Source organism: Harpia harpyja, chromosome 21 (assembly GCF_026419915.1).
Source record: "Harpia harpyja isolate bHarHar1 chromosome 21, bHarHar1 primary haplotype, whole genome shotgun sequence".
Lineage (NCBI taxonomy): Eukaryota > Metazoa > Chordata > Aves > Accipitriformes > Accipitridae > Harpia > Harpia harpyja.
In genome coordinates, this window is record NC_068960.1 from 8,586,589 (window position 1) to 8,593,138 (window position 6,550).

The following is a 6,550-nucleotide window of genomic DNA, read 5'->3' on the forward strand; positions in this document are numbered from 1 at the left end:
TAATACAAACTGATAAAAAAAGAACATAGAATTTTAATAGTATTTCTCAACATCATGAAATATGCTCACCTGGCATAAATCACTAGAGTATCAGTGACTTAAACAGAGTTACTCAGATTTACACAAGCTGAGGATCTGACCCATGGAGATTCTCATAGCATAAGATGGATGTCACAGGGCATTCACAAGAAATAGTGTTCTTGGCAACAAAACCAGTCTGATGACAGAAGGGTCTTGGAGGAGTTCACATGTCCTCGTTTCAGCTGGAATAGAGTTAATTTTCTTCTTAGTAGCTGGTACAGTGTGTTTTGGATTTTGTGTGAGAATAATGTTGCTAACACACTGATGTTTTAGTTGTCGCTAAGTAGCGCTTACCCTAAGTTAAGGATTTTTCAGTTTCCCATGCTCTGCCAGCAAGTAGGTGTGCAAGAAGCTGGGAGGGAGCATAGCCAGGACAGCTGACCCAAGCTAGCCAAAGGGATATTCCATACCATAGAACGTCATGCTCAGTCTAGAAACTGGGGCGAGTTGGCTGAGACGGGCAGATCGCTGCTCAGGCATTGGTCAGCGGGTCGTGAGCAACTGCATTGCGCATTACTTGTCTTTTCTTGGGGTTGGGTTTTTTTCCCTTTTAAAAATTCTATTATATTCCTTTTCATTACTATTATTATTATTATATTGTATTATTATTGTTGTTAGTATTACATTTTATTTTACTTTAGTTATTAAATCGTTCTTATCTCAGCCCACGAGTTTTACTTTTTTTGCTCCCTGCCGATTCTCTCCCCCATCCCACTGGGCCGGGGGGTGGTGAGAGCGAGCGAGCGAGCGAGCGAGCGGCTGCGTGGTGCCTAGTTGCTGTCTGGGCTTAAACCACGACAACATGTAACAAACAAATCGCTCTTCATTTCACTGACAATTAAGTGTCCTGACCTTGACTAATCATATTACATCAGGCAGGCAAATGCATGTAAAATAAAGAATTTTCCAGTTGCTGTTGCACTCTGAACCCTAGCTCCTCTCAATGTGTCAGCCTTTGCACCATGGACCTAGACAAAGAAACCCAGAGGCAAAGTACAAATTCTGTTATTCTCCACTGAGATGCAACACATTGCTGGAGCAGGTCACTGGACAGAGGTGGACAGAAGATTCATGTGGTGCCCTGGTCCACAATTTTTTGAGTGAAATTAGAACCTCATTAATTTCCCAGAAAGAAGAATGTATCACAGCTGTCTGCATCTGAAGTTCCTGTAGAACATCTGAACTACAAAATGTACTTGGGCCCAATCAAGAGGCAAGTAACAAAAAGACTAGGAAAGCGCTTCTTGGCCTGATACGTATCCTTTTAACTATTTTGTATGTAAAGGCTTTAGAAAAATCTTGTTCATCATTACTAATTCAAAACATGTCTCAATTGTTTATAGCTTATTATTGTATACAAGTTGTGCACTACAGCACCAAACAGAAAAAATACAACCCACTTACTCTACTTGAGATATTCTGAGATGTCTCTAACACACAAAGTATTGCAGTTAAAGGAAATCTTTCCATGCATTTCCATCAGGAAAAAAATACCTTAAAAAAACTTAATAGTACAGCAGCTACTCCAGCAGATTACTGTTCTCTGTGGAAGAACATTTTAAGTAAAGGAAAACTTGTTCATTTGTAGGATTTCTGAAGTGGAAGAAAATTCTAAAGTTAAAACAACTTCCCTAGAATCCTTGAAATGCTAAATCATATTTTTGAATGCTCTTGTAAAACATGTGATAGGGATAAGTTAAACTGGATTTACTCACTGACAAAGATACCTGTCTTCTCCATGGCCTAAACCAAAATGCCATCAGTAAGCATTCTTCTAGAGACATGGTATGTAGAATACCAATTGTTTCAAGTAGGCACTTGTAATTGAGAAAGCTCCTGGGCAGGGCTTTATTGACTGACAAGGAAGGAAAAATTAAAGATATTTACTGTATTTAAGCAGCATTTAATATGTGGATATGGGTGCTCACTGAAGGGAATGAGCAGCCACTTTCTGTAATCATATATTTAATGAATGGGATGGAAATAAGGACTGCATTAGTCAACTGCATTCACTACAAAGATTTGTCACGAGAGGCAGCATTCAGAAATCAGCTACTACTCACAAACGTGCTTACGCATTGCAATAAAAGTTGCAACTAGTTATCAGAATTACCACTTGTACATTATATACTAAAATTATTCAGTAGACACAACTATAAAAATACATTTTAGAAAATACCAGAATACTTGTGATTCCATGAAAATACAGGTCTCCAGAGTTCCATTTCGTGTTCACATTATTTACCCCATAATACCTTGTGCCATGTTACCCTGTCTGTGAATAGTTAAAATCAAAATATAAAAGAATAAATAGTGGCTTTATTCAATCTCTATGCATAAAAAACACCATGCCTTAAATATGTCAAACTATGACATAGTTCTTTACGTAATTCTCTCTCCCATTTCTTGCTGTGATCAGCAGAGAAATAATTAACATATTACTATAATTCATCTTCAGAGCTGAAATCCTTTTAACTGTCTAGCCCCTTCCTCATCCTCTCTTCCCAGCTTTTCTTTCACATGTACTACAGATCCAGGCCAGTAACAACACTCTAGGCATTCCTGTTAAACACATCGAACAAATAAAAACATTTAAATATCTCAAGTTTTGTGTGAAAGTAGTTTTTTACTGCTATTCAGTAACTCTGTATCCTTAATCATAACCAAAGCTAGTGTAAAATTACTACCCTCCTTTATGAAGTCTCTGATCCTACAAAGCAAATACATCCATTATTAAACCATCTCTACTCACCACGACACTCAGATAGTTGCTCACATTCCTTGACATCACACTAAGAAGAAATCTGGGGAAGATGAATGATACTCTTAGCAGGACACCGGCATCTAGCTGCAGTGTTGCATTTTCACATAGAGCTACAAAGGCCTGTTACAGTATTAACAAAGCGTGCAGACCAGGGATAGACGGGCATTGTGCTTTTTGCTGGATCACAGCGCTATTTTGTAATTTATTTGCTAAACTAATCCCAAACTGCTGAGTCTACACATTTGTTAACACATTTAGACCACATACTGTCAATGGAACAGCTATTTGAGCTGTCAGCTGTATTTATTTACAGCTGTCAGCTCTAACACCCAGAGTGATTTAGAGTATACCTTTTTGTTAAGTCTGCTACTATGCAGCTGACGGAAATGCTCAAAACAGGACCTAGAAATAGGCTCAACAAACCAAAATGTACGACCACACAATACTATTTCTTACTCCTACATAATTTTTTTTAATACATTGGAAAGCACTCATAATGTTGTTAATTATTTGTCTCTTGCTGCAGGGGTTGTCCTGTCAAATTCCCAACATACTTGTGCAGCAGTTTAATTTTACATAATCATGGGCTAGGAATCACATTTCAAACTCGGGGTGATCTGATTCCACTTTGCAAATGTCAAGGTGTGGTGTTACTGCACATACAATTAAGAAGATGGGATGAAATTGGAACCACAATCGAAGTTTCTTCCTGCCCTGTTGATTTGTACATTAGAAATGTAATAATTTAATTGAATCTGTTATCACGTACTTTTTGTAGATTCTCACAGATACTTCCACCAAAAGCGATGTCAAGTTACTGATGAGGATACATTGAGCAGAATTATATTTTAGAAATCACTACATGTACATTAATTCCCTTCCTAGAGAAAGTTTGGCACTGAAACACCTTCCTTAGCAATCACCAATTACAGTAAGCATCCACTGTCCAACCATACATGCCTCCACAATATATCCCTTGCAACAGTGTTTGTATTACAGCAGTAAATAGTCACCCTAGTCATAGACCAAGATCTCCATTGCATTAAGACCTGAACAAACACACGTCTAAAGGTTTGACTCAACACAAGCCAAAATCCACAGTCACTGCAGTTTTATAATTTCTTTGGTAAGAAATTAATTAACTTGACCACCAGTACCACCAGGTTTTAAGAATTTCCATGTTCTGCTTTAAGTGAGTAGTATAAAGAAATTAACCTCCCCTCTGGCCTGCAGTCCTGATCACCACTCTACCCTGCTCTGTAGTATAGCACAAGCAAGAAGGGGGACTTTGCTTTTTTCATTTGATGTATTCAATCCTGACTGGATGTTCCCAGAAATTGTCTCGTCTGCGCTGCAGCCTTCAGACGGACAGACCATAACTCTAAAGGGCTGATCTGCGCACACTGCTGAATTTTAACTCACAGGTGTAGGGTAGGAAGTGACAATTACTGCATTTGGATGCCTCATCCTGACACATTTGGCCTGATCCTTACTCAGCCCCTACTCAGGGAAACCCCATGGAGCTCAGCACAGCAGGACCTTTCCCCATCCTGCTTTCTTGTGCTGGGAAGAGGCAGGAATCACCTTCTGCCATGGGCTCTCTGAAAACACCTGCATTAAGTTATAGATCAGATTCTCTCTGCAGCTTTGGAAACATTTCCTACAGCTGTTTAAGACCTGGCTGGTGCTAACTGGAAATGCTCTGTCTGCTGCTATGGCTCAGCCTGTTGTGTTGCTCCTACCTGTCCAGTCCGCACACGGGGAGCTGCTCAGCTCTTGAGAGATTTGGGTTAAATGCCATGCATGCAGGCAGGAAAGGTGACACCCAGGGTTGTAATGAGCTCTGCACCCACGGAAAGGGAGTCTGCAGACAGACTACATTCACATATTCAAACTCCATGGCGAACCAGTCTGAGAGGGCCTCAGAATGGCTGCCGACCTGGCTCACCAGACCTCACAGCCAGCCAGCACCTCCATTTTGTGCCTCACAAGAGGCAGCCCCCTCCATTTTGTGCCTCCCCTCCCTCACAAAAAGCAAATCCTTCCATTTTGTGCTTCCCCTCCCTCATAGACAGCAGTCTCCACCATTTTGTGCCTCCTCTCCCTCACAAGAGGCAGCCTGCTCCGTTTTGTGCCTCATAGGAGGCAGCCCCCTCCACTTTGTGCCTCCCTTCCCTCACAAAAAGCAAATCCTTCCATTTTGTGCCTTCCATCCCTCATAGACAGCAGTCTCCACCATTTAGTGCCTCATCTCCCTCACATGAAACAGCTCCCTCTGTTTTTTGCCTCACAGGAAGCAGCTCCCTCTGTTTTTTGCCTCACAGGAGGCAGCTCGCTCCATTTTGTGCCTCCCCTCCCTCACAAGAATCAGCCCCCTCCATTTTGTGCCTCCCCTCCCTCACAGGAGGCAGCTGCCTCCCTCAGGCCAGGTACCAGGAGGGTTTGCAGCCATAGCATGGCAGTAGGGATGTGAGACAGAGCTGCATGCCGACTCTGCCAGCCCAGGGGAAATAGTAGTCACCTCTATCTTGCTTACACTGCTCACTTTTTGAGTACAGACATTAAATATTAAACTACTGCAGTCTTACAGCATTTTTATTGCACACAGTGCTCCTACAGCACTGAACTGGGTTCTCAAGTAAGCCATCAGCTCTGAGGCTGGTGAGGACTGTCCAGAATGACACTAGCAGTGAAAGTAAATATAAACTGAGAGTGATGATAGGAACCGAAATAAGAACATAAGTGAAAAAGGAAAAACTTGAGAAATACTCTTTTCTTCCAGATTTAATCTGGCACAACTTTAAGAAAGCTTTCTGGTCCACTTTTCTAAATGAGCTGGTGGAATGAGATGTTCAACTGTATCTTTTATACCTTACCTAGGTGTTTATTTAAGCAATTATGTAACTTCAGTGTATTCAGATTCCTGAACTTCATACTCCTATAGAGAAGCAAAGTGATACATCTCTTACCATGTAGCTGGTTTTACTTATAATTTAGTTCACACCGAATTTTGATTAAAACGGGAATTGAAAAGTAACAGAAAAGCTTCTTGAGTACTTTATTAGTTAAATGCCACTATCTTAAATATGCCAGACAAAAAACCCGAAAAATAATCAGAATAAACGTAGTGTATCTATTTACGGAGAAAGAATTACCTGCACTAAGTGATGCTGGATGACATTTCCTTCAACATATTCAAACTTGTAGATCTCATCTTTCAAATCTCGGATTTTACCTCTAAAAATAAAGCGTTTCTACTTTTTTCAGCTGCCAGGCAGCTTTGAACGAATCAGAAGGGAACTGAACCGCGCTGCGTTTGCTCTTCAGAGAAGGGGTGTTATGGCCAAGTGGTGATTTGGCACTGCGGCACCCGCCGGTCCCAACGGCAGTAACTTCCCGCCTGCAGAGGGGCTGCCCAGGAAGGGCCGTGCTGGGAAGCTCCAGCAGGGCTGACAGATCACTGACAGGGCACAGCCTCTTGCTGAGGGGAAGACGGGATTCCCCGGGGCTCCCCAACCTCCGGCGAGCCCCCAGACCACCCGGCAGTGAGCGGAGCCGGCTGATCCGTCCAGGGCAGCCCCGCGCTCCTACCCTCCCACCCGCCATTCCTCTCCCCGCCGGCGGGGGCGCCGCGGAGCGCCATCGCCCCTCCTGCTCCCCCGCCCTCCGCCGGGCCCGGGGAGCATTTCCTGGCTCGCACCGTGC